Raw genomic sequence first — 27,337 nt, 5'->3', positions numbered from 1 at the left:
TTGATGCAATAATATCGCAAGAAATGTATTCTTAAAATGATCAAACGTCATTTTTATCACTTTGTTTCATGACACTTAAAAAAAAACCACTCTTTTTGAGATGTGACGATTTTTTAACTATCTTGTTTGAGTTGTGATGTTTTAATGATTTTTTTATAGAATTGAATTAATTCACGAAAATGATTTCGGCACGCAATTTGCAGAATCAGATATGTACCTATATGCTATAAAAATTCACATAGAAATATTTAAACAGTTTTGCTTTGACCTAATATAATAATTCTTATTTAATTAAATTAGTTTGTTTTTAATAAGGTAATAATTTGAAACTCATGTTTTTTGAGTTGTCACTTTTGAAATAAGGGAGCGATATATTGTATTAATATAAAAAATTGAAAAGACTAGCTTTAGATTAAAAATTATCATCACAGTCAATTAAGAGAGATCTCGAAAACTCGTTAGAGCTTGACAGAAGCTTATCAACCAACGTGATTGCTATCATCTTTTTAGCAGAACGATAAACGAACTATGACGTGAACACTCGCGGACACCGTTACAGCTGTCATCTCTCAAAAATTAGATTGCGTGTCCGTTGACGATAGGCAGATAGACGCGACCCTTTTCGCGAAACGACTTCATAACGACTTCGAGGCCTCGTTTTGCGCTCCTGATTCGCGCGAGCTAATAAAATCAGCGAGGTCGCTCCGCGCAACGACGACGATTAACACGAGCATAATTGGAAACAACGCTTTAAACGAAGTTGTCGTCCCGAGGCATAGGGTTACGCGATTACGCGACTGCCGCTAGGGTTCTCCAAATCGTCCCTTTTCCTTTCGGCCTTTGCAACAAGGGTGCAGGGAAACAGGTGGAAAGGGTTACCTTTTCGTAGACTCTCCCTAATTATTTTGTTTCCGTAACCGTGGCGACAAATGACGAGGGCCATCAGGATGTTTAGGGTCGTGGGTTGCTAGCAGTTTCGTGTCTTAATCCGAGAATGTTTTCAAGCCAAGTCCTTTCTTCTCGAAATTAAATATCGAAAAAAATAGTGATATGTAATAAGTTAACAAATATAATAAGAAATCAATTAAAGAAATAATCCTTTTTGGCCACACAAAGCTGATCTTAGTGTTTAACTCTCCTTGTAGAGTGAATGTCCAAGATGTTCAGAAAAATAGGATTGGATTTGATCTGACGCTGTTCATATTTCATCTAATTAGTATAAGAAAATATGTAAAAAGAAATAAATAATATTATATATGTATCATGAAATTTTTTCTCTGTTAAACAACGCATGCTCTGTAAAATGAAGTTGGAGTCGCATCTGACACCCCTTGGAGAAGGTTAATAATATTAATATAGTATTCAAATTTTTGTAAATACATTTTTTTTAGTTTGAAACTACACGCTGATTCAGTTTGTCGGAATTGAAACACAATTGCAAACTGAAGCTGAAGCTTTACACCGAGATCTATTTTGCAACCCGACCTATATTTTAGGTCAGATCATCAAAAAATGAGACTTGATAAAAAAGATAGATCTACCGTTTACAGTGGCTCGTGCATTTAGACTACGACTTATACAGGTCCTGTAGGTTAAACAAAGATACCTATCGTATAAGCGCATGGTGTAAACGTAGTCAGTGTTTACACCAAGGAGCTTAAATAATTGAAAATTGAATTTGGGATATAGACCGCAGTCTAAATACATGGTGTAAACGTTAGATTGATCGTCAATTTTAATAATGATGCTAATAAGTATCTTAAAAACCTATGATTAATTTATGCAGCCAGAGTTTGAATTTGGAACTTTCAATTTTCCGGGACGAGCGTTATACCAATTCAATCATCGAGACATGTGGAAATATTTGTCGCAATAACCAATAACTAATGCGTGAACATCGCCATTTTCAAGGAGATATGTATAAACAATTTGAAATTAAACCGAGAATAAATTAATTAAGAAAAATAATGATATTTTTAGTAAAAGCAAATCTTACAATTAATGCTTTGATAATATCTATTAACATACAAATTTTTATAAATAAATTTTTTCAGTTTTATAAATTGTGCATCGATTCGTTAAATAAGTAAGAATTTCTTTATATTTGATGAACAACTTCGGTGGCTATATCTACTTTTATTTTTTCTTAATAATATCAATTTATTTGATGAGTCTATTTTGATTTTTATTCCGATATTTCTTAATTTTATTTATTGTAACTACGCTTACCAACGAAGGAAAATTGTTACACGGGAAGAATGATTTTGCTAAAAAAGTTAACATTTAGCTAGATACAAATGTGAAAATAATTTTATTATCCAAATAATTTTATGTTGAGCGCACAAACTGCTAGAATGTCTAAACTTTTTGCAACATTGCTTGAGCATTTATATATAATATTTCTGATGGGCTAACAAAATTATTTTTAGAGCTGTATCTAGCTAAATTTTTAGACAAATTTTTCAGTTAAATTCTTTTTTTCCCTATAAACGAATCGACAAAAATTAAAACAGAAAACAAACCTTCACATTAATTATTATATAATTTTAAATCTATAGGATACACCGTAAAAAATAAAATATTAATTTTAACTTAAAGACATATAGTGGAATTGCTGAGACATGCAAAAATCTTAAGATTAATATTTTTGTGTTAATTTTCATATTTTTGTATGTTTCAGAAAGTCCTCTATACATCTTTATATTAAAATTAACATTTTATTTTTTACAGTGTAAGAATTTTCGTATTTAAGAGAGCGACTTGCCTTTCGGTGACGAGATGGATAATTAAAATAAAATGATTACCGTGTGTAATTGTACGAAAATCAAATGTGTGTATATGTGTGTGTGAAACGCAGAGCAAGACTCCCTGTGGAGAAAAATTGCAAGAACTTTCGGTGAGGTGCACAACTTGTCAAAAGGCCCAGTGCTTCTCGTTTTGTAATGCATAAAAAACGAAAGAGAAAGAAAGAAAATATCATAAAACAGAAGCGCAAGTGACGTTTTGATATGCGCCGGGTTTACCACTCTTTTTAATGAGAGTATATAAGCTGCTGAGACAGGTCCATAAAAACCTCAGCCCTTTCACCAGGGCTGTATCGAAGTATCTGCCTGCTCTTTGTGTTTTACCATGAAACTCTAAGCAAGCATAATGTAGGTTTAATTATCTCTTCTTTATTTGTAGATCAAATCTTCTGGACAAATCACAATCACTGACAGTTGTAACAGTTTGTGCATCAAACTGATAAACATGCACATTATATTATCGAGCGACATCCGTTTCAGCTATACATTTTTATTGTTTATTTGTAAGTTAGTCATGTTCACTAAAGATGATTTAATTAAAATCGAAACGTTTAGACAATATACTTATAATTTAAATACAGTTATAATTGCATTTACATTGTGTCAGGTTATTAATCCGCTTTTTTTTTTGCTTATTTAATTTTTTCTGATAAGGTTGTATTAAACAAACCGATACACTATTAAATTTATAAATTATTCTCAATTTGAGTTATTTTTAATCTGTAGATCGCCATTACTTCTATTTAATATGTCGTTAAGTTAACTATACAAAGAAATTAAACAATTTAGATCAAGAAATGTATTAAATTTGACTCAAATTTAAGAAGGTTCTCGAGTTTGATGAAATATCAGGTATATATGTAATACAAAAGTTAATAATATCAATAATATCTAGAAAAAATTTCATTGACTTTTACCGTAGCATTTTGATGATATTTAATTATGAATTTATAAAATTTTACATTATAAGTTAAAGGTATAATCTTATTTTGTAGTTATTCTATTTTGAATTGAGATATTTATGTACAAGATAGCAATTTAAAAATCGTTATAATTATAAAGTGAACACTTAAGTTTATTCTTGTAAAATTTTATTTAAATTGATCGTACAATTTACAAAAAATTCATATTCTTCAATGAAAAAAGCTAGAATATATGTCAAATGGACGATGCGTGTACATCAAATGAGCATCTTACAACTTTTATTTTGTTATTTTGAAAATATTTAGTAACATATAAAATTAACAATAATTATGTGTAAAATTAATAATAATTAACAATATTAATGGCATAAAATATTGTTAGTAATCTTTTTATTCCATTATTTTAATTGTTTTATATATTATTATGAATAGACTGTCTATTAATTAGGAAGTAGCGCGAGAACTTCCTTAATTTATTATTTACTAAGTTATGTTAATATGTTTATTTTGAAACTAATTTCAAACAATTCAACTACAGAAATAGATTGGTTACATACATAGATTGATTGTTTTTTAACTACATATTTTACATTAAAATATTAGGTGTTGGAATTAATTCGTAGCGTTTTTTAATGAAAGAATGTTATTTATTTCACATGAGCATTAAAAAATACATTAATGAAAGTACTTCCCATCACTTGTAAAACGCTACGAATTAATTCCAACACCTAATAATATTTTTTTACATACTTAGAAATCAAAAATAACATTGTTATTTAACTGAAGGAATTGATTTCAATTGGATCCTTTAATATATTTTTTTTAACAGTGCATTGAAAAGAAGTGAAAGCAGTCACTGAAATTTATAGCCAAGTATACGAAGAATGGTCTGTTACCTCATTACGTACCAAAGTCACGGAGACTGCGTTATTTTCTTTTTGGCATTTGTTTTATGGCGTTTCTTTCAGCATTAATAATATAATAATTCTCGCACGAACACACGCGTTAAAGTTAAAATATGACTTCTCGAGACATCATTTTTCACCTCTTTGCGATTCGGACGTGTCGGTCATTTTGCCCGGATGCGGATGGCGTGCGAGAGAACGCGTCGTTTCGCATAATTCAGTTCGCAAAGAAATCGTGCACGAGGCCCTCTCGTAATCCCACATCGCGATTATCGCTCGCGACGTGTATCAGTCCGTGACGTGATGAGGGGAAAATCGCGCGGAATGACTTCCTCCTCCTTCTTCTCCTTCTCTTTTTCTTCCCGTCTCAATCTTCCCTCGAGATCCGTACCTGTGCCAAGCTGTCGCCGAATACGCGGTTTTTAACGAGCGGACCACCGCGAAGAGCGATATCACTGGAGAGGAGGGGCAGGGAGGTATGACGGTGATATTATTACGGTTGAAACGAAGCAGGGAGAGAGAGAGAGAGATTAAGAAGCTGAAGAAGATTCTCGCCAAGAGTATAAAAAGAAGCAACCGCTCGAAGGGATTCGCAATAATCGGAGAGAACTCTCTCGTTATTTTCAAGGGATATTTCAGGAATATTTTGAGAAGTGGTAATTTTTAGTCTTCAATTGTTAAGCCAAAATTATCAATGATAATCATTTTCTAAGTATATTTGATATATTTTTACGTAAAGAATATTTTAAAAGAGTCGTACTTGAATTTTTAATTTAAGATATAGACACAAATTTGAAATCAATATTTGTTTACTGACAATGGGAAATTATGAAGAGAGATAATTACATATCTTGATAATTGTTAAATAATTTGTACAATAATTTACATGATAATTATCGCGAGAAATAATTAACGCAATGCAATTAGGGGTGCGATCGTTAATTAGCTGCGGTCGTTGATGTTTAGATTTCTAATTATTAATACCGCCTTGTCCAACATTGATTATGCCGAAATAATTGCGATGTAATTTAATTGCGCGCTCGGCGTAATCGATTAGTGTCGCGAGTGGCGGAGGTGGAGAATGTTGGGCTCTACGCTTTGCGGATTAATTTATGAGCCTCAGGATCGACTCGACGACGGGAGGCAGCTGCAATCTCTCTCGACTCCCACGTGAGCGATGTCGCGAGTGCTAATCTGCGGAAGATGCAATTCGCGAATGAGGCAGTAAGGTTTTTTTCAATGGATGTAAAAGGCTGAGCCGGAGGTTCTCTCGTACAGCGAATAGCAATCTCGATGTATACGTGACTAATGGTCGTTCCAACGAGGTAGAACGTATACGTATATATTTGCTTTTGCTTTTTGCAACAAGTCGGAAAAGATATTTCGTGACAAATATTTAGAAACAGTGTAGATAAACCGTTTCGGGATTTTTTAGAACTTTTAGATTTTTGAAAAAATTTTTTTATTAATATTATAAGTAGGTATCTGATCACTTTTGAATAATTATCAATCTTGATATAAGTTCTAACGAATAAATCCAAAGATAGATGTAAATCAGGCAATGCGAGCCAATACAGGTTAGGCGGGTGTGAAATCGTATACTTTATTCTTAAGAATAATTGATAAATGTTTCAACCCTTCAATTTGCTTCTCATTGCATTTTTTATATTAAATTTATACGTCACCGATTTTATTTTTATTTTTACACTGAGGAAGACCCAATCGAAAGGGTTGAAACGTTTGTCAATTATTCTCAAGAATAAAGTATACGATTTCACACACGCCTAACTTGTGTTGGCTCGCATTAACTGATCACTTCTGATTTTATGGAATATAATATTATACAATTCCAACACTTACTTCGATGATTCTTTCAACAAATTTTATATATGCATGTATTGAATGTTTATAAAACAGACTAAATGCTGTTTAAGCTTATAGAATTATTGTATTTTCTAAATAATATTTTGCCAATTAAATGTTAAATAAAATTTTTTAAACTTGCATTAATATTAATAGCGTACGTCTTTAACTGCATTATTAAAAAGAAAACAGTGTCCTGCTAGAGCATTGCAACAAAAACAACGAACATTGATAAGAATCGACAACATGAAATGAAAAATTCCACAAGTATTTTTTTATCGTTCAGTCTGGTCATTAAATTCCGATTAAAACGCGAGAATCGTGAAAACGCGAATATCGAGACTAGCAGCGTCGTTCAACGTCACCGTTATTCTATATTATTTTATGATAATTTTACACGCCATCGTAAAACTATTTGGACGGCGCGAAGCATCTCGGTATGTTATTAAAACAATTTTAATCAAAGTAAATTTAAACTTTCCAATGAGCGCGCCGTTGATACCGCCTGCGCATCATCTCTTTGTTTCTCGAAAGACAAAGGATTTGGTTGCTATGACTAGAATTATTTTATCCTTACTCCATCTTATTGCGAGCGAAAAAGTGTTATGCTTTTTGAAGTTGTTGAAAGTTTTATGCTTTTGAATATAAAAAATGTTTTTTTAATTTGCTATAATAAGAAGCACACATATATAAGTGAGGATAATATAATTTTAGGAAGTAATTTTAGTAAAGAATTATAAGTAAACATGTAAATTTAGAGGTTATATAATCTTTGCACACAGAAAATTGTACAGTAAAATGCTTGCTGTTAATCAAGGATGCATAACAAACTTTTTACAAATGTAACTTTAAAGATTTTGTGACAACAAAGTTGAAAACAAAGTACAAAAAGTTGAAAAATATAATTTTATAAAAAATTATGAATAATTTAAAAAAATATTGTCTCTTATGGTTTCGTCAGTGTATATTGTACATTTTTTATCCATGATTTGGCGAAAATCAAACAGAATTTTTGAAAAATTTCAACGGCATTTTGTTTGTATAGGTGATACTTCATCAATTGAATTTTTAATATAAATTACAAAAAATTTTTTTTAAATAACGATGAAAATGTCTAATTTTTTTGAAAAATCATAATAATTTTATTGATTTAAAACTTAAAAAATATTTTTTTGACATTTTTTTTAAGTTTAATTTGTAGATATTTTAAGACACGTATTTTAAAAATAGTTTATTAATATCTATTTCCGTTTGTGAAACATCGTGGTAAAACAAAAAACATTGACACTTTTAAATTATTTATAAGCTTTAATAAAATTTCTTTTTTGTGTGTGTCATTTTCTCATAAAATCTCTAAATAATTATATAAGAAAGCCATAGTTTATAAAAAGTTTTTTTTATATACCTTTTTTCAATTAACAGTTATTAATAGCATTGAAAATGTATTTTTTCGTGCACAAAGTACCCATAATTCTTTAATAGAAATTTATTTATTTTCACCAAGTAATGTAAGTATTTGTATATTTTAATAATATTAGAATGTTTTATTGTACAAATTTTTTGTACAATTTTTTGACTACATTCAAAATCATTGTATCTTATTGTTAGAAGAAAGGAGATCTCTTCAGTGGTTTCCATTCGTCTCATTGTTGATCAAACGTCACTCTTGTTCTCCCCAATCTCTTGTTCTCTTTATTTCAATGCACGTTTCTTACTCCAAACTCCTTTCAAGACGACCTTCGACCTATCCTCTCGACATCATCTCGACGATGGTACTCTGTTGCTGGCCTCTTCACGGTGGCTTTAGACTCTCATCGAATTATCTTTGGTAATTACTTGAGATACTTGAATTCAAAGCGAGCGCTCCCTTTTAATGGGCCGAAAAAAATCCGTATGACATGCTTCTTGTTCTAAGGATACCTTCGAACTCCTCTTAAGACTTAAAAGGGCACAAGATTCAATCAAGCGTATATCAAGTGTTTCACCGCCATTACGGAACGCCCATGACTAGAATATAGTATTTATCATTTAGAAGATGAGAGAGAGAGAGAGAGAGAGAGAGAGAGAAGGGAAGATCTATTTTTAAAATAAATAACATATCTTACAACTTTCCTTTGAATAAAATTTAGTAAAATTCATTATAATTTGAAATTAAACACATCGATGAGAAAAAAAATATATGTATATATTACATATATATATGTATATTGAATATAATATAACACATATAGGTACATATCTAGTATATAAATGCATATTATTGTTATTTTCAATAGAAAACTGGCGCAAAATAATTAGTTTGAGATATTAATGTATCTTATTAGATTTCCAATTTCAAGATTTTACACAATGGACATATTTAAAAAATTTATGATTTTATTAATAGATTTATCTAAAAAATTCTGTCATGATAATTAGTTATATATTCAGTAGCGCTGTCAACAAGTTATTCAAAGCTTGTCGCAACTCGAGGGAATAGCTTAAATCGCGTCAAATCCTTTAGCGTCTATTGATTAGAACCAAGAGAGAAAGCCTTTCTACGATGTTCAGCCGTGATTTCGTCGAATAGGTGATGTTTAAAGTTAATGTACCGTAACAGATTCCGTGCAACGACATGCTTGTGCCAGATGGACGTCCACGAATTACCTTTTACGACTATTAAGATTGAGCCTGGAGCAAGTTGCAAGAGAAAGAGAGAGAGAGAGAGAGAGAGAGAGAGAAGGATTAAAGACGGTCTCGACAATTTACGCGAGATAATTGCAAATTCAATTCGCGGCTCTCTGTAATCGTAGCACTTAGATCAACAGACGTGGTAACATTGTTGACCCGATTATCAATAAATGTCGGTTGAAAGAAGTTGGTTTTTTCGCAATTTATCTTTCGATGTTCAAACAATAATCTGACTAAAATAATTTACTATCATTTAAGAAAAATGAAGAGATGAAAGTATTTTGTCCGATATTAAGTAATTATAAAAATAATAATTTATGAAAAACTTAACGAGAAGATTATAATTATTTGTAACGCGAAAAAATATTGGATAATTTAAATAAAATTTTTTACGAAATAAAATCTCTAGGATTTAAAGGAATAGAATCAATAATAATAATTATATTCTTTATTATAGATATATAGCTATATTCTTAAGAATTTCCTAGACAAGTATTCATTTCATTTATGCAGTTTCGAAACATCATAGAGCTTAATTCTAAATGTTAACTTTTTTTTATTTAGCTCTCTAATTTTAAGAGGATTCTAAAGGCGTCTGCTTTATCGATTATGCAGGATTTACGCAGACAATAATTTACGTGTCACTATCATAGAGCTTATACTACTAAGGAGGAATGGAATCCAAGCAATGAATGGAAAATATGAGCAAGACTGAGAGACAGAAGATGTATATTTCTGTCCTGCTCAGTAACTTTTCTTTTTTCTGCGCATGTACCAAAAAAAGATAGAAGAGGACAGAAATACATTTTCTGTTTCTCAGTCTTGCTCATAGTTCGATGTCCGTATTTCCCTTCTAGTAGTATAAGTTCTATGGTTACTATATATATTACTATAGAGAGTAATAATACATGGTTTTTTTTTAAATAAAACATTGTGTTTTTTTTTCAAATATGTTTTTAATGCTTCACAAGTTTTAAACAGTATTATAAAAAAAACATGTTTAATACACGTTAAAAATTAAGCATGTTTTAAACAGTTTAAAATATGTTTGAAACATGATTTTTACCAACCCTACTACTACATCACTCTCTCTCTCACACATACATGCACACACACACACACACACACACACACACACACACACACACACACACAAATAAATTTTCGTTTAATGATAGTGTTTTAATTAAACGTCTGAGTCCAATTTTAAAGCCTGTTCTACAATGTGCTTTTTGTTTCCAGTTTCTTGCTTTTTGCTATTTTTTACATCTTGTCTTTTTGCTTCTTATTCGATTTTTTGTTTTATATCACCTGAAATAAGAGTTAACGAACTTCGAAAGAAACAAGAAATACATAGCAAGAAATACAATTGTCGATAAAACGGTTGCAAAGGAATTAAAAATAAAAGGTAAAAAGCAAGAAACAGGAAACAAAGAGCACATTGCAGAATAGGCTTAAGAACTTGACGTTGTTTTTTCAAACTGTGATTTCGAAGAAAATATCATTGATGAATATAAATGAATAGGTTATTTTAAAAAATGTGAATAAACATTCGAGCTCTAAATTTTTCAAAATATGTTCTTTCTTTTTTACAATCCTAAGCCATGATGCTAAAGTGGAAAATCTTCAACTTAATAAACGTTCAATGAACTAAACAAGAAAATACATTGCGACTGACTTCTTTAAAAACTTATTAATAGTTTAATATAATTTTAAACAATTTTAAACAATTTTATTGTTAATAATTTTACAATTATTAAAACAAGAAACTAATTGGGTTAATTGAAATACGAAGTAATCATATTTTTATACATATTAATATAAAGACATATATATATATATATATATATATACACACATATTAGATTTTGTTAAGAAATTAAATAGAGCTTTAATTAGTGATCTCTTATATGTATATATTTGTTGCAAGAACATATTTTTATATATACATTGTTATTTTAATTTTCTTTAATATAATCTTTATGTTAATATTTAAAAATTCTACTCATTAATTACAATTTTATATTTATAAAATTATATTAATTGGAATTGCAACAAAAATTACATGATAGAAAGTTATATTTTATTAAATACTTATATTTAATGCATAAAAAATTATACCCTCTTCTTTTTCAGTCCTCGGATTATCTTGTTTCGAAAGTATAAAATGTACTCCTCTGTAATTTAGAGATGGTAACCTTACACGCGATGTAATATTAAAGGCAGATACGCGATATTGCGATCAATGTCAGTGATCTATCTGGAATACGATCTGAATGCAAGGAAGAATTTCACATGTGAGAATCTCGTCGCGAGATCGATTGCAACGGATACACACTCGTTCTCTTCGGCCGAGAGAAACCGCTTTATCATTCGCGACAACGCCAAGAGAACACGTGTATGCACACCCACACGCGTGCAGGAAGTCTGGCGTGAATATCTAATTTTTTTTACCTCGGGATTAATTCTCGCTGGACGAATATTTCTCCCTCTGTTATATTACGAGTCGCGGGGAAACGCGTATGAGATTTAAATAAAAACGCAATCTTCCGTGCCGTGTGATTATTTCGCTTTTACTCTTTCCATGAGTACACACACTGCGCGGGATGATCTATTTAAAGATGTCTGCATAACGATTTAACAAGAACTCGTAATTAAACGGCAATGCGAGACTGCAATCTCGAACGACACTGTTATAATTTTTATTCCATTATTTATCAGACACATTGTAATTATTAAAATGATTTACGTATATCATTCAGAGATTCTGAGCCAGATTTATTTACCTCGATTACATCTCTGAATTTTTCTCTTTTTGGGGAAAACAATAATACGCAAAATATATTTGATAGCGATTTGATCAAAGAAATATATATATATATATATATTTGGATATCATGAGGCTAGTTTGATACAAAGTTTCGAGTTAAAACAAAATGCAGATTTGTTCATTAAATCTTTTGCGGTTATTTGCATTTCAGTTCCCCTTATTCCGCGTTTGCACGAAAATGTCCATAATAAGGTATTGTCGCTTAGGATTGTATTTTTGGTACCTAATCTGCGTATAAAAGCTGGTGGCCGACTTATCTTCCACGACACGCGAAATGTATGCCCGCTTAAAAAGGATTAAGGGCTTCGTTTTAAAGAAACGATAACGCGACTTGCCAGATTCTGAGAATTCAACCAAGTGAAGAAGACGCGTGTATTATTCAAGTGATTATTGGAATGATCGTCAGGTAGATAATTATTATTTTCAAAGCATTAACGAAAAATTCGAGCAAGCGATCATCGTATTTTGATTTTATTTTATAGCAATTTTATTTCTAGCACGATTAAAATTACAGTCATTAATCATCTATTAATTTTATAATTATCATCTATTCACTTTCTTATTAAAAATAGATATAAATTCTGCAATTTTACAAATGTAGTTGTCTAATTGTAGTGAACTTATATGATTTTAATATTTTCTTAAGAATGCAATTATTATGATTAAACTGACAAAAGTTGATAAAAGGACTAATAAATCTCAATTTTATAAATTAGAGGTAGACTGTTTTTCTTTTAAGAGACGCAATCGATGCAAGTGTTGTTCTATCTTTGTCATTTATTGAATGTCAAGAAAGATAGAAAGGCATTTGTGTAGCTCCTAAAAGAAAAGTAGCAATAATCGTTCCGTAAGATTTTTTTTCATTTTCAGCAATTCTCGGAAGAAAAATCTCGCTCATCCTGCTTTAGGTAAATATATCGGCTCGATCGAGGAATGCACACTCATTTCTTATTCGTTCGACTCGTGCTCTTCCCTGTTTTTCACCCTAAGCTTTCGAGAATTTGAAGATATTTCTTATTTCGAATACTGGGCGTGCCACCGTTTCGGATCTTCTCATTCATCTGCGATCTGCCGCATTTCGCAGCTTCGTAAGATTCTTCGAAGCCGTCTACACAGATTATAGGGATATAGTTAAATTATCATCTTCTTATTTGAAGAGAAAATCTTGTTGGTGATTTGTTCCGTATTTTCAAATATATATATATATTTTCAAATATACACTGTTTGATATCAAAGAAGCAATGGCAACTTATAATCCTCCTTTGAGTTATATAACATTTTATTATTTTTTAATTTCTATATGTATCAAAATCAATCCATTTCTATGGTTGTTTCAAACTAAACAACGTTCATGCTAACGTAAGCTTATTGTTAATAATTATGTAATAACCTTTTGAGTCAAATTCACATTTTCTTGAATTAAATTGTTTACATTATTGTTTTAGCAAAATTATATTCAGTAGAAGCAGTGGCGATCTAAAAATAAAAATAATTAAAAATAACTTAAATTGAGTATAATTTGACATTTGTCAATTTAACAGTATATTATTATCTGTCTGATTGATGCACAAAAATAATCAACGTTTCTCTAAATGAAATTTATTTGTTCCACACACATAATTAATATCTCTTTTAAATATGATTATTTATAATTATTATGTTACATAGAACAATAGTTATTTTTATTAAAATTTATATTTTTCATTTCATTATATCTTGTAATTATATTTTATTAAATCTTAATGAAATATAATTTATTTTAAATCTTAATTTATTTTAATTTATTAATTCAAATTATTTTAAATTTTTAATATTCAAACAAAATTTTTTAATGAGAAAAAATTCTTTTAACCAAAAAAGGACTGAAGACATGCTTTCGAATCGAGCGTTCGTATCGATCGTCAACCTTTCTTCTGCCTTTTTTTATACTGCGATTTTTTTTCACCGATAGCACCTGTACGGCTTTGTTTCTCGACGACAGACGGGCTCTTCGTTTCTATTAGCTACCCTTCGAGCTCTTTCGAAGCCACCCTTTCTCTTCCGCGTCTCTCGTCCATTGGGAAGCTTGAGCACCCATCCCTCCTGTTCCCTCGCTCCGCCATCTCTGAGCCGACCTCGCACCCCTTTATCCGAACCCCATTGTTCTGCGTCCTCCAACACCGCGGCAGGCTTGCACCTTAAAGGTGCACCACTCTTAAAATTTCATTCGTCACTGTGGCTAACGTCCAATGCCGAATCCCTTTTTACGCGACAAGCATCGACTGCCAGAATAATCGTATAGGACATGGCGAGATATCTCGAGGGGGCGAAAGATCGATGTCCCCGATAAAACATCGCCTTCAGCGTTAACTGTTCGTTTTCGTTTCCCGTCCTGGTCCGTTCGAAGGGAACAGAATTTATGTTTTGTGTTAACCATTTTTTTTCTGAACTTTACTTTTCTTTACTTCGACGTACACATGCGACATGTGAAAATTTCAAGCAAATATAATAATATAAATATTGTTATGAGGTGTTATACTTAGGGATGCACCGGACCGTAAAATTACCGAATATTGGATATCCGGACAGAATGTAACATCGGATATACGATATCCGATCGGATATCCGAGAAGGCAATTTCTTCAAGTCGAGTACCGGACATTTTCCGGATTTTCGGAGAAAGTGTCTTCTAAAAAAAAGCCTATAGAGAAAAAAGTTGTAATTTTGTAAAACAATGTATAAGATATTATAGCATTATGAATATGCATATAGTATTTATTTCTAGAACATTTGTATAAGAAAAAAATCAACAATTTAATGATACTAAATTTCAACTGGATACTAATGACATCCAGCTATTCGGTCGGATAGTAAAAAAGTGCCGGATAATACCGGTTACCAATACTTCCCGGATATCCAGTGCATTTAAAACTTCAAACAGGAAGCAATTATAAACAAAAGTATTCTATAAAAATGCAACTTTTTTTTTAAACCGTGACATTTATAACACTTTCGAAAATTCATAGCTGGAATGGTTCGCCAATGCGAACAATTTTCGCTTTGTCTAAATTTATAAATAATTATTTATTCATTTTATAATTTACACTATATTTCATATCTAATCTGCATTTTATATACTTTGTATAATCGAAACTCTATAATGAAATTCTTTGATTGTTTGACAATCTCGCAGACAAATATAAGAAATCTGAATAATTCAAATAGCATTAATGACATATACGATTCATAAGATTTTCATTTGGGAAAACGCATTTTCTCTGTTTAATATATTTTCTTAAAGGACACACGATTCATCTTAATTGTGTTTCACAGCACACAGTGAATCAATCAAGTAACGATTTTAATCGGCAAGGAATCATTCGTGGCGCATTGGACTGGAGAAAATCGAGTATCATTTTTTATTTCCTTTCTTAAAGTCTTCGTTCTCGTTTCTTAGAGCATGACAATATGACTTCGAAGGCGAGAGGAACCGTTAGCCTCACCGTCGAAATAGATCGGTAGTGGCGTGATATCGACGGGGGACCGTAAATTAAAATGTCTCCTTTCGCGACGGAGGTAAAAGCGTATCGAGGGGAAAGACAATCTCTCCCTCGTTGTCCTCCCCCTGATGTCCTAATCTTCAGCTCCTCTTGGTTCTTTCAACGTCCCTCACCACCCCTTTCGGTCTCATCTTTCAACAGAATCAATTCTCTCGGGCGCGCTTTGGCAACACTCCCGCAACTTCTTTATAAAGCAAAACTCTATACGTAAAAAGGAATCAGAAAAAATGAGCACATTGCGAATTTATGTACGGAGTGCTTTGAAAATCGAGAAATGAGAAGGATGAGAATCCCGAAGGAATTCAATGTTTGGCAAACGTTTTACTTGGATATAATATTTAACAATATTTGTAAATATATATATTACAATGTACATGTATATTTGCAAATATTATTAAATGAAGCTTTCGAAATTGCTTCTATCTAAAATATCAAACATAGTTGCTCCTATCAGTACAGTACTTATAAACAGCATTTTAGCAATAACAATAATATAAGCTTGTGTTAGTAACGATGATAATGTAACAAACAAGGCCCGAATTTTCAAACAAGTAAATTATGGTAAATAAATAAAATTTATTAAATCATGAACAATAATTGTAACATCAAAAATATTTCGGCAGCCCTTCATCAGCAATATAAATGTTATGCTCGAGATAACAAAAAGAATATATAATATTATAAATAAGAATTACATTATATTGTAAAATTGAACTAGCAATAATGACAAATAAGTATAAAAACTATTAAATACTGAGTAAATATTAGTCAAGTGCAGTTGTCGAGATGCATAAATAAATTTAATACCTACAAAGAATTTAAGGACATAAAACATATATTATAAGGACATAAAACATATATAATATATTAATATTTACGCTTTAATCAAACTACATACACGTGAAAGTTGTGTTTATAACATTCTGTTTTTATTGAGCAATACATTTTTATTACAGATATTTATTTTATTTGATATTAGTTTTATTGTTATAAACAAAAATTTTAAAAATAACAAAAATCTAAATTTTTTTTACATAAATATTTTAAGTACTAGAAATGACTTATGCAAAGTTTCATTGAGATTCATCAATTAGTTTATAACATAAATATTTTGTTTATTTACTGAACAATTAATTTCTGCATTTCAATGTATTATAACTTTACATAAATATTTTTGAATTCATAAAGTACTTACATAAAAAAATTGAGATTTTTATCATTATTTTATAATACATTTTCATGTATTTCTATTAGAGTACAAATTTAAAAAATATTACTTTCTATAAATAACTTTTGATCCAGATAGTCAACTGTCTCTAATCTTTTTGTATTATTTTTAAATGCAATTTAGAATAATCTGTAATTTTTATCAAATAATTTTTATGTTGCATTTGCCTTACAACTTTCTTAAGGGGATGTTAGAGAACAAATTGTCGAGATATTGCAGATCGAAATCTTCACAGAATCTTCTGAACGGAATCTTTTACTGAACGAAATCAAAAATCCTTTTATAGGATTAAAGTAGACACAAAATTGGAACAAAATATACTAAAATCGAAAAAAAAAATCAAAAACTTACATTTTTCCACTCGTACAGCTGTTACCTGACATAGATGGTTCCTTAATACAAAAGTTTTATAATTCGTATGCATAAAACGACAGTGCAGCACTCGGTGTATTATTATGTACACAAATAATGCTCAGTTTACAGAATTAAGATTGAAAGTTTAAAAAAAAGATTTATATCGATCTGTAAATTACGTGTATACGAATGCTGATACGAAGACTCAAAATAGTAAACAAAGCAATAATTGTGTGTCTAGCAGTAGGTGCTCGATCTTGTAAGAGATGGCGTTGCAATAAGTTAGATAAGGGCAGATGTATGCGTTTGAGTGAGACAAAACGATAATGTAAGAAATAAGTTAGAATGCGTTCCGAGTTACGCACGAGAATACATCATTTGTCTTTGTTATTTACCAATTAATAAAGAAGAATAAAACGATACATCGTGCGTTTCATACGTAACGCATCGGAACGCATTCTTAAAGATGTCACTATCATCGACTTTTTCAATTTGAAATAAAAAATATTTGTACTATCGACGTCGATCAAGTTCAGCCGTCATCTCAGCATTCCTTTAACAATATACATATAATACCACTATAACATTTCGATTCATTTTTCTAACGATCCTTTGATAATCATCTTTATAAACCTTTATAGATACATATTACTATCGATTATGAAGAGAAGAATTCCTTGCAAAAAAAGATGTCACAAATGTAGAAGCTGCTCGGCACCAAGTATAATGAACTTGATTTATATTGTAAAAATTATCAATTTTTTAGCATAAGTAGTCAAAAACTTCAAATAAAATAAATGACAACGCTTGCTTTAGAATCGAAAGTTGATAAGAGTAATATATACTATATATTATAATATATAGAAATTCTGCAGAATTATACATATATCTGAAAAGTTAACATATTAATGCAATGCAGATATAACTTCCGATCTTTCTTTTTTGTCTATAATACATTCTAACGATAATGCAGCAATGTTGCAATGTTACTGCAATATTAGTAGCACATTGCAATATTTCTAGAATAATCTGATGTATATTCAAAAAGAAAATTTAAAATTTTAATTTACTTGTAAGAAATATTGTATATTTTTCACTGAAATAAATCTTTATTTAAGTACGACAAAATAAAATTTTATTCCTAGTAAGTAAGCCATCTATTGTACTTTTTTATAAGCATACTATTTTTTAGTTTACTTTTTTACAAATATATATTTCACAGAAATATATATTTCGTCACAATCAAATTTTTTCATTACTAATAAATATCAAAAATATTTATGAAAAATATACATCATTTGCTTTGCAATACTTTGACATTTTTCTTTCAGTGTATTATATAAGTACCATTAAAAACAATTTTACAATTTTATATTTTAAATAACAAAATTCGTACTATCATTAAAAGAAAAATATATAGGCTTTTGGAGCAAAATGTGCAAAAATGCAAACTCTTAACAATGAGGGGAGAATATATATTTGTTCTCTGCCGTGAAATGGCTAATTCATTTTTCGCGCGACCCGGATTAATTCCAAACGAGGCGATTTCTCGATCGGCATTCGCTCTCGAGTGTTATTGTTGTCCAATAACAATATAGACGATAGACGCAATCGGGCAGAGCGATCATTAAAACGACGATGTTGGACGCGAGAGCGACGGGACAGGTCCGTAAATATCTGAAATGAAATCTGGACGCGCGCGCGCGCGCAAGTGAATAAAGATAATAACGTGTCGATAAAGCTTATATTGCTCAGAAGGAAAACGTCATAAGACTTTCGCCTATAAATTCCGTCACTATTACTTCTATAAAGTACATGCCATCCGCACGCCACGGCAATAAAATGCCATATAACGCGTCCTCGAAGAGACTGGTAAACATGTAGTCGATACATCGTCTGCTACAGATTGTTTCAGAAATTGCAAGGAGGAGCGACAACTCTTTGAATGAATTACGATTAAAATGTGTGTGAGAAATAATGAATGGAGACTCGCAACGACGCTCTAAATTTAATTAAGATTCATGTATGAATTTATAATATATGTACGTTATAATACATTGCCTTTATAAACAGTCTTGATTATAAGTATTATACAAAGCACCTCTACAAATCTCTAAAGAAAATACCCGTGAAAGCCTCAAAAGTATTATCCCTATAAATTGACATAAATATCGTTCTAAATCTAATAAAAAATAAATAAGAAATAGATTTATTGGAAATTATTTATTTTTATAACAATTTTAATATTTTATTAATCCTTTGATTTTATTCAAAAAAATTGTGATAGATTCAAGTTGATTTTTATGAATGCCAGGGCGCGCGCGCGTGTGTGTCAATATTAAAAATTGTAAGTCTTTGCTTTGAAAATATTTCAATCGACAAGTTTTCATCAATATTCGTTTCGTGAATATTTCTCAAGAATCTTTTCCAAAACGTAACATAAGAAGGCAACCTCGATTACATTTACGATGAATAATCATAATAAATCTGGCAATATACTGGCGGAATAGTGGCAAAATTCCAAGGTAATATTTACGTGAAGATAACGACAAATATTCTCGGAATATGTGTTCCACCTTCAATATCAATATTATTTCTGGTGAATCTCTGTTACGTATGTTTCCAGATTCGTTACTTTGTCGCGGCCTATAGAAATGGAACGGCGGTATTTTTCTATCGACACCGGTCTTCGCCGCCACGGCGATGATTTACATGGCAATAAACTAACGCCTTGGTAGCGGCGGCAGCCCGAAAAACGCGTTTGATTTACTCGCGCACTTTCGCGAAGTATTGGAGCTTTGCCAGGCCGGAAGGTCCATCTCGCCGGAAATCACGATCATAATTCAGTGCAAAAAAGAGACGGATCTGGGCGCGCACCGTGAAAACTCTCGGAAAAGGCAGGATTGTTTTGCGGAATTCGTATAAGAGACGCGTATTCACGCACTCGTATTTTTCGTGACGTAGTCGCCCTAGTTCCAGTTTGAGAAACGTTGTCCTGAGGAATTTGCGATTAGATATTTACTTCATACTTTTAACTTGATTATTGTATCAATGTCACCAAAAAATTAATTTCGTATTTTTGACTTATAATATTGCCTTCATTTGTGTATAATTAAGAATTTCATTCTATCTCTTCGTCTATTATACGTTTTCAATCCATACTGTCTTCTTCATCGCACAATTAAATTCGATGGCCATATTTTGTAAAATAGTTTTATTCAGTATTTATATTACATTCCTTATTTACTATTTTTGTTTTTAGATCAGTTCATTATGTTATTTCTCACTTTTGATCCCGTACAATTCTTACATCTTTACATATTTGTATTATACATATAGTATATATAATCGTCATGTTTGTTATCATTTCTTCTAATATTCATTTTATTAATTTAATTTACATAATACATAGTCTTGTATTTGTATATGTACATCATCATTACATATCTGAAATAAAATTATATATATCTTCAACTTTCTTAAACATCTTCTTTACTCTCAAAATTTTTTGAGTAGAATCTCTAAAGAGCTGAAAATTGAGCCCGTCTTAAAAGAGAGAGAAATTTACTCTAAAAATTTTAGAGAGTAATATATTGTTATTAGTTTTATAGTAAGTATATCAAGGTTTTATAATAAGTAGCATTATTGCTGATGCTTCATCTTTTGACATACTTACTATTTTCTATTATGTTATCTGTATATAAAACATTTCTCGTATTTTACTTATTTCTCACATTTTACATATTTCATATATTTCACTTCAATAAAGTTATTATTATTACTATTATTAGTCACATTTCGATAATCAATCTCAATTAATTACTGGATTGGTCTTGACGCTAGAATAACTCGACTTATGACCAAATCGTCTTCGTTTACTTCTAACGATCGAAGTCCAGTCACTCGTTGTCACTCGAATCAGTTAATCGTTGAAATTAACACGGCCAGGACGAATCTTCCGTCACGCTTTCATTGTCCCGGAAAGGAGGTTGCATCAGACGCAGTGCTGATGGCGTTCAGATTCAGGAGTCAGTCGGGCCTGATTACACGTCGCTGGTAGGGTAATACTTTAGCCCTTCCCTGTCGGAGGCCATCCTTTCGACGGGTCGCTGAGAGGCGAAACGGGCGTTTGCAATTTAACGGAATCTCTGCATATAGAGTGGGTTCATCGCAGCGCGCGCGGGTCCCGCACTTTAAATGACGTCCCGGAAGTCCCCGCGCTAATTCTACGGATCCTCGGACATGTATATCGCTGCCATACCCCTCGACCCTTCGTCGGATCCCGACGTCCTACGCAGGGTAGAGCTGGTTATGCGGACTCCGCTCTTAATAATTGCAGGCCTCGACACGAGGGAGAAAGATAAGAGCGTTTTGCTAAATGACCGAGGAATATTTGCGGCGACACGCGAGAGGCTCCAACATTTCGCCGTCTTGATTTATGATATTTGCAGCCGGCCGTAATCGCGAAATAAATAATTTTGTAATGGGATTATACCGATGAGCGGGCGAATGAATATTCGCAGCGATACATGATATTGATTATAATTTACTAATATTTATTTCAATTTTGGTTAGATTGTCGTACAAATAATACGATATAATTAAACTAATTTTGCTGAATGAACGAATAATACGATAAAAGATATATGATATTAGTATTTATTTTATAATATCACATTGCAAATAGACCATTTAACAGAACGTTCATTTAAATCATTTAAAGCGTATTGCTAAACACAGGGGAGGTTATAATTTGTAATTCACTTTATCATGAAATCATTAATCGGATTCGCTCTCATCATTATTTGATTCCCTTCACTCGTCTCATTTTGTTATTCTCGACAAGATACGAATGCGATCAAATTCTGATTTATAGTACGTTTGCTGTGCCAACTTTATAAAAAACTGCGAAAAAATAATAGCTACAATTTACTTGATCACGGACAACTAAGGCGACTGTTCGTTCCATCGGTAGATGGATTTTACGAGCTATTCGATTCGCTGAAAATAAACGTGTATGAGTGGTATTGATTTGTTTACGACAATACGTTAACGTTAATAAAATGCTGCGTCTTACAGATGATTTATTACCGTAGATTATTTTTCTCGGTCCACAGTCTCTCGTGAGCGATTCAAAAGTTATCGAATATCGATTATACTCTTTGCACAGAGTGCAAAGCCGTAAATCCTTAGAGAATGTTAGAGTAAAACGCAGCGACAATAATAAAGTCGACCATGCACGAGAAAGGAATTTTAATCGCTCGCGCGATAGTCTGCAATCGATAGTCCTCGGTGTATCATAATCTCTCATTCGGAGCCCTTCATTAATTCCACTTCGTGCCGCTGCCACATATTTAAAATATACTTATCGTTAAATCAATATCGTTGAAATATGTTTTGTATATTTTCTTATCATCCATAATGTCGACTAGGCGGGACAAAGCAAACATTCCCATACAGAAGATTGAAGGAATATTGCTGCAATGTTGCAATATTACAGATTGCAATGTAATATTGCAGAGATATTACAGAAATGTAAATTAACAATATACTTGTAAAATGTCAGTAATATGCTTGTAATATTCCATAAACATTGCAAAACTGTAATTCCTTAATTGTTACAATAATAATAATATAAAAATATAAGTTTTTACAATATTTATGTAGTACAGTCTTTTAGTTTAACAGCTGTTTTTATGATAATTAATATAATTCATTTTATATTTAAATAAAAAATTTATTGATCTATTATTTGGCCATTTCATTAGCTAAGTTTTATATTTATTTTAAATATGAAATCAGAAGATTGTATAATATCGAGTTTGGATGCAATCAATGCATCATTATCGGATAAGATGATAAGCAATTAAATTGCTGAAAACGATTTATCGAAATATTAATTATATGATCAATGATGTATTTATGTTTGATGTGAACGCAAGAATAAACCAGCGCCCGAACTTTATTGATAAATTTCATACCGTCATTTTTTAATCGATTTCAATTTGATTCGGAGTGGTTTCGAATTAAAAAGAATCACTGCGATTAACTTAATCCATGATTAACTTACTAAGCGACTGTATTATTATATTAATATGGATAATATTTGTGTGCAATTTGTTCGGGGCACATACATATATGCTTCATCCTTACGAATAAATTTATCCTTCAGAATTAATACTATATTTATTGGAATATTTTATGGTTTTTATCATAAAAAATTACTTTTGGAAAGCACATGTCACTAAAAATGCGATTTGTAGAAAAATTGTTAGTGAGATATATGTATCGAAAATAGTTTTCATTTTAGAGAGTCTTCGTAAAAAATTTATCCAAATACATTACATTGCAATATTGCTGGAACATTTTGTTACAATATAACAAAAAAGCGGACATCTTAACATTGTTGGAATTTTGCAACAATGATTCAGCAACGTTTCGTAATCACCATGCAATATTGCAATGTTTCAGTGAAATCATTCTGCAATGTTTCTCCAATCTTTCTGTGCTGTATGGGTCCGCATTTAGTTTCTACATAGAAAGAAAGATCTCGCCGATCATACCGATTTATAACAACCTGCAACATTTTCCTCCGGCAAAAGAATGACTGCATGTCACGAAGGTTTTAAACTCTCCCGCCACGCTGCTTTATAATTATTTGGGACATGATATATTTTAAAGTGGGGTACAATCCCTTTCGGCGTCCTTTCTTTTCCTTTGGTCATCAATCACATCGAGTTCTTGAATAGGAATATAGTGCGTAACAATAATGTGTACTCTCTAAAAGTGATTCAGTGTAGGTATTATTACTGACTTCAGTGCTACACCTACTTATAACTGATTTATCATTAATAAATATTTTATATTTTTCAGTAATAAATACACTAATACATTTTTAGAGGTTATGATTTTCTGCAGATTTATTTTGTAGAAAATTCTTTAAAAGCGAATTAGTGTATTTATTACTGAAAAACAATAAATATTTGCTGATGATACGTAAGTTATAAGTGTAACGCTGAAATCATTGATTGATTTTCAGAAAGCATTACACAATTTTTTATTTATATTATGCTTGCCTACTTTATCACCAAAAAATTTCGAGAATTCGGAAGTAATAATTATTATTTCAGACTTTTTTATATGACACTTTAAAACGTATTTGTTAACGTGAGAAATTTTTGACATCCAGTGTTTTTAATGAAAGCAAGATGTATACTATTTGAAAAAACTTGGAAAATCGAAAATTTTAAGATATTTTTTTCTTTACTCTTGAAAATCAAATTTTTATGAAATTTTAGCGGAACTCGGGAAATGGGAATTTTACATTTAAATTCGAATTCTGTCTTCTTTTTGAAAACATGTAGCGAATTTAATTCTAAAAAATGATAGATATAATCTCGTGAAATTCTTACCTTCTACTAATTTTCAATACATACGTAGATAATTTATTTCTGTTGTTTGATTTATTTCAAAAAATTGCATTAAACGGTTCTCTAATCTTACCTGGAGAAATTTTAAATAAAAATACTTGGAAAATCTCAGAGAGTCTCTTCTTTAAAAATTTCAATAAATACTCTGAAAAAGAAAATTTGATAATTTAAATTTGTGCAAAATCTCTCCAAATGTAGTCTTTCGGAAGTACGGTCGAGAAAAATTTTCTCTTCCGCAATGGTACCGATTTAAAAATAAATGTTCCTGCAGTTGCTGCGTGCGGGACGAGAACCGTTCACGGCAAACAATGGCTGCGCGTTGTCGGCGCAGCATCGGCGGTGGCCGAGGGTTCGGGAAGGGTGAATTGCGGCTACGTGCCCCCGCATACGAATGCCTCCGCGTGTACGAGAAGGAATCGAGGACGAGGATGAGAGGGAGGAAGAACACCGACGCTGCGTCGGCGTCGCTTCGAATCTAATAGATCGCGCCTAATACTTATGGTCAAATCGCGACCAACAGTCCCTGTAGACCAAGGGAGTCCGCTCATTACCATTCCGTCCTGGCGCGGCGCGGTCCCAATAACCGTCGTTGATAATAATCAGAAATGCCTTACGAAGGATGTAAATCAATTCGAGCATAGCTATGGCGATGTCTTCAAGAAAACTGTAGTGAAGCTGAAAAGGTTGAATCTCTCTGCTTGTTGGAATTCCAATTCAATTGAATGAATATCGGTAATCTTTCATCAATCAAAGTTTTGAAACATTTAACGTAATTATTGGATAATTTCTTAAAAGATCAATATTGAATCAGAACTTCAATAAAAGTACTAACAGTATTAGTAATTAATAATTGATAATTAACAATTATTTTTTACTATAAATTATTTTTAAATATTTTATTAGGTGAATGCAAAAATTCATATCCGATTAAAAAAAAGAAATCTCATATAAATTTAGGATATAATATTTTACTCAAATTGGCAATTACCTATTATATAATAATATACTATTCGATAAGGGAAATAAATTTCCATTTTAAGAATCTATTTTTTTTATTGCAATAGAATTGTTAACAGAGTTATGGGCAATCAAAGTGAAGATATTTTTTTTTATTTAACGATAACTCAATAATAAAAAATCGTAGGAACATTTTTAAAAACTGCTTTTGAAGAGAAAACTTGAAACTTTCAAGTTGGAAAGTCGAAAGTTTTACAAATCTTTTTGGGTACGTGACAGGCCTACAAAGTGAGAAAAAAATTTCTCATTTTATCTAATTCGCGTATTTTTTTTATATACAATATATGTAAAAACTATCAAACTTATAAAAACTCAAATAACATAATGACCTTTCGCGCGAAAATAGAAATTTTAAACAATATTAAATCTTATTCAATACATATGAGAACATAAATCAATAGAATCAAAGTCTTTAACGATTTTAATTGGATCTTAAATACTTTATAAATATAATTCTGTATGAATTTATACACATACTACATATGTAGTCCTTTAAACTGTGTAAATTGATTAGCAATTTGATGCCTTTTTGCATCTTAGAACAAGCTTGATAATGTTGAGGGACATATTAAAATCTATAAATAATTAATTCTTATTGCGAAAAATATTACCTCGGGAATCGAACTCGGATCTCTTTTAGCATTCCGTGTGAGCGTCCTAAAGCCTGTTCTACAATAGAGTCGTAAACCGTAAGCCGTAAAAAATTAATCATAATCGATTATATTTTTTTATATTTAACTGTGATTGGCCAATTTCTTATGACTTGCGACCCTATTGTAGAAGCATTAGCCTTTAGACTACCGAGACATTTTAAGAGCTATAAGACCTTTTTTTAAACAATATTAAGAATCTTTATTTTAGACCGCATATGTGAGAAACACAATCAATATTAGAAAAATGTCTATTACGGTCGAAGCTGGATCTTCATTGCTTTAAATAATTCAATCTTGAATTACTAATATACACTATATATGTACTCTTTTTTAAATATAAATTTCATCCATGTTTAATGCAGCTGCTTGGATTTTGAATAATAAATCGAACACAATTTTTGCTCATTCAATGTAAGAATTAAGCAATAAATGAATCAATATTTTTATATTTGATAATCATTATCTCTGAATTAAAATTCTAAATGTTTCAATGATATTTTATTATATATTGTATTTAAAATTATTGTTAAATGAAATGCAAATTTTAAATTAGATCTAAATGAAAGTTTGTCACTCGTTGACAAGGTTACTTGTATCGATGTATGTTTTTCTTGGCAAATCGCAAGCAGACAAGAATCGATCGGACCGACAAGGTTTCTCGCTTTGGGGATTCGACATGCATCGGCGCGTAATCTCCAAGTACACGGAGGAGAGTGTGATCTCTCTCCTTGAAGTTTAAGCTTCCGTTAAGGCAGCTTAAAACTCAGATAACGGGAATTACGTTGGAAATATCTCGCCGAAAGTTACGGACAGACTTCGGAATTGCATCACTTGACGAGAAGTTAATTGGAAATCGTTGTAATGTTTGTGCTCTTGATCGCAATATCGATTTATATACGAAGCCGAGCTATTTTTCTCGTTTAAATAATTTTAGTTTATATCATTCAATTGTTCTTATACTGTTTGTACACATAGTGCATAAAACACTTGTCTAGGGTAATTCTGACAAGTATGTCGCGCTAGGATTTACGCAGAAGTCAGAAAAAATAGAAGGAGTGGTAATTTTCGTAATTACTCTGTTACATGCCTTTATGTTATATTAGTATTGTTATGATTTCAGC

General features: G+C 31.1%; 1 protein-coding gene across 5 annotated transcripts in view; it reads left to right on the top strand.

Moving 5' to 3' along the window:
* Positions 1-27,337, top strand: part of LOC105143172 (uncharacterized) — a 422,981-nt gene that overhangs the window by 259,945 nt on the left and 135,699 nt on the right. The gene's annotated exons all lie outside the window — the stretch shown is intronic.

Source organism: Acromyrmex echinatior, chromosome 12 (assembly GCF_024713525.1).
Source record: "Acromyrmex echinatior isolate Ae372 chromosome 12, ASM2471352v2, whole genome shotgun sequence".
NCBI classification, from domain to species: Eukaryota; Metazoa; Arthropoda; class Insecta; order Hymenoptera; family Formicidae; genus Acromyrmex; species Acromyrmex echinatior.
This window is presented reverse-complemented; position numbering and strand designations above follow the sequence as displayed.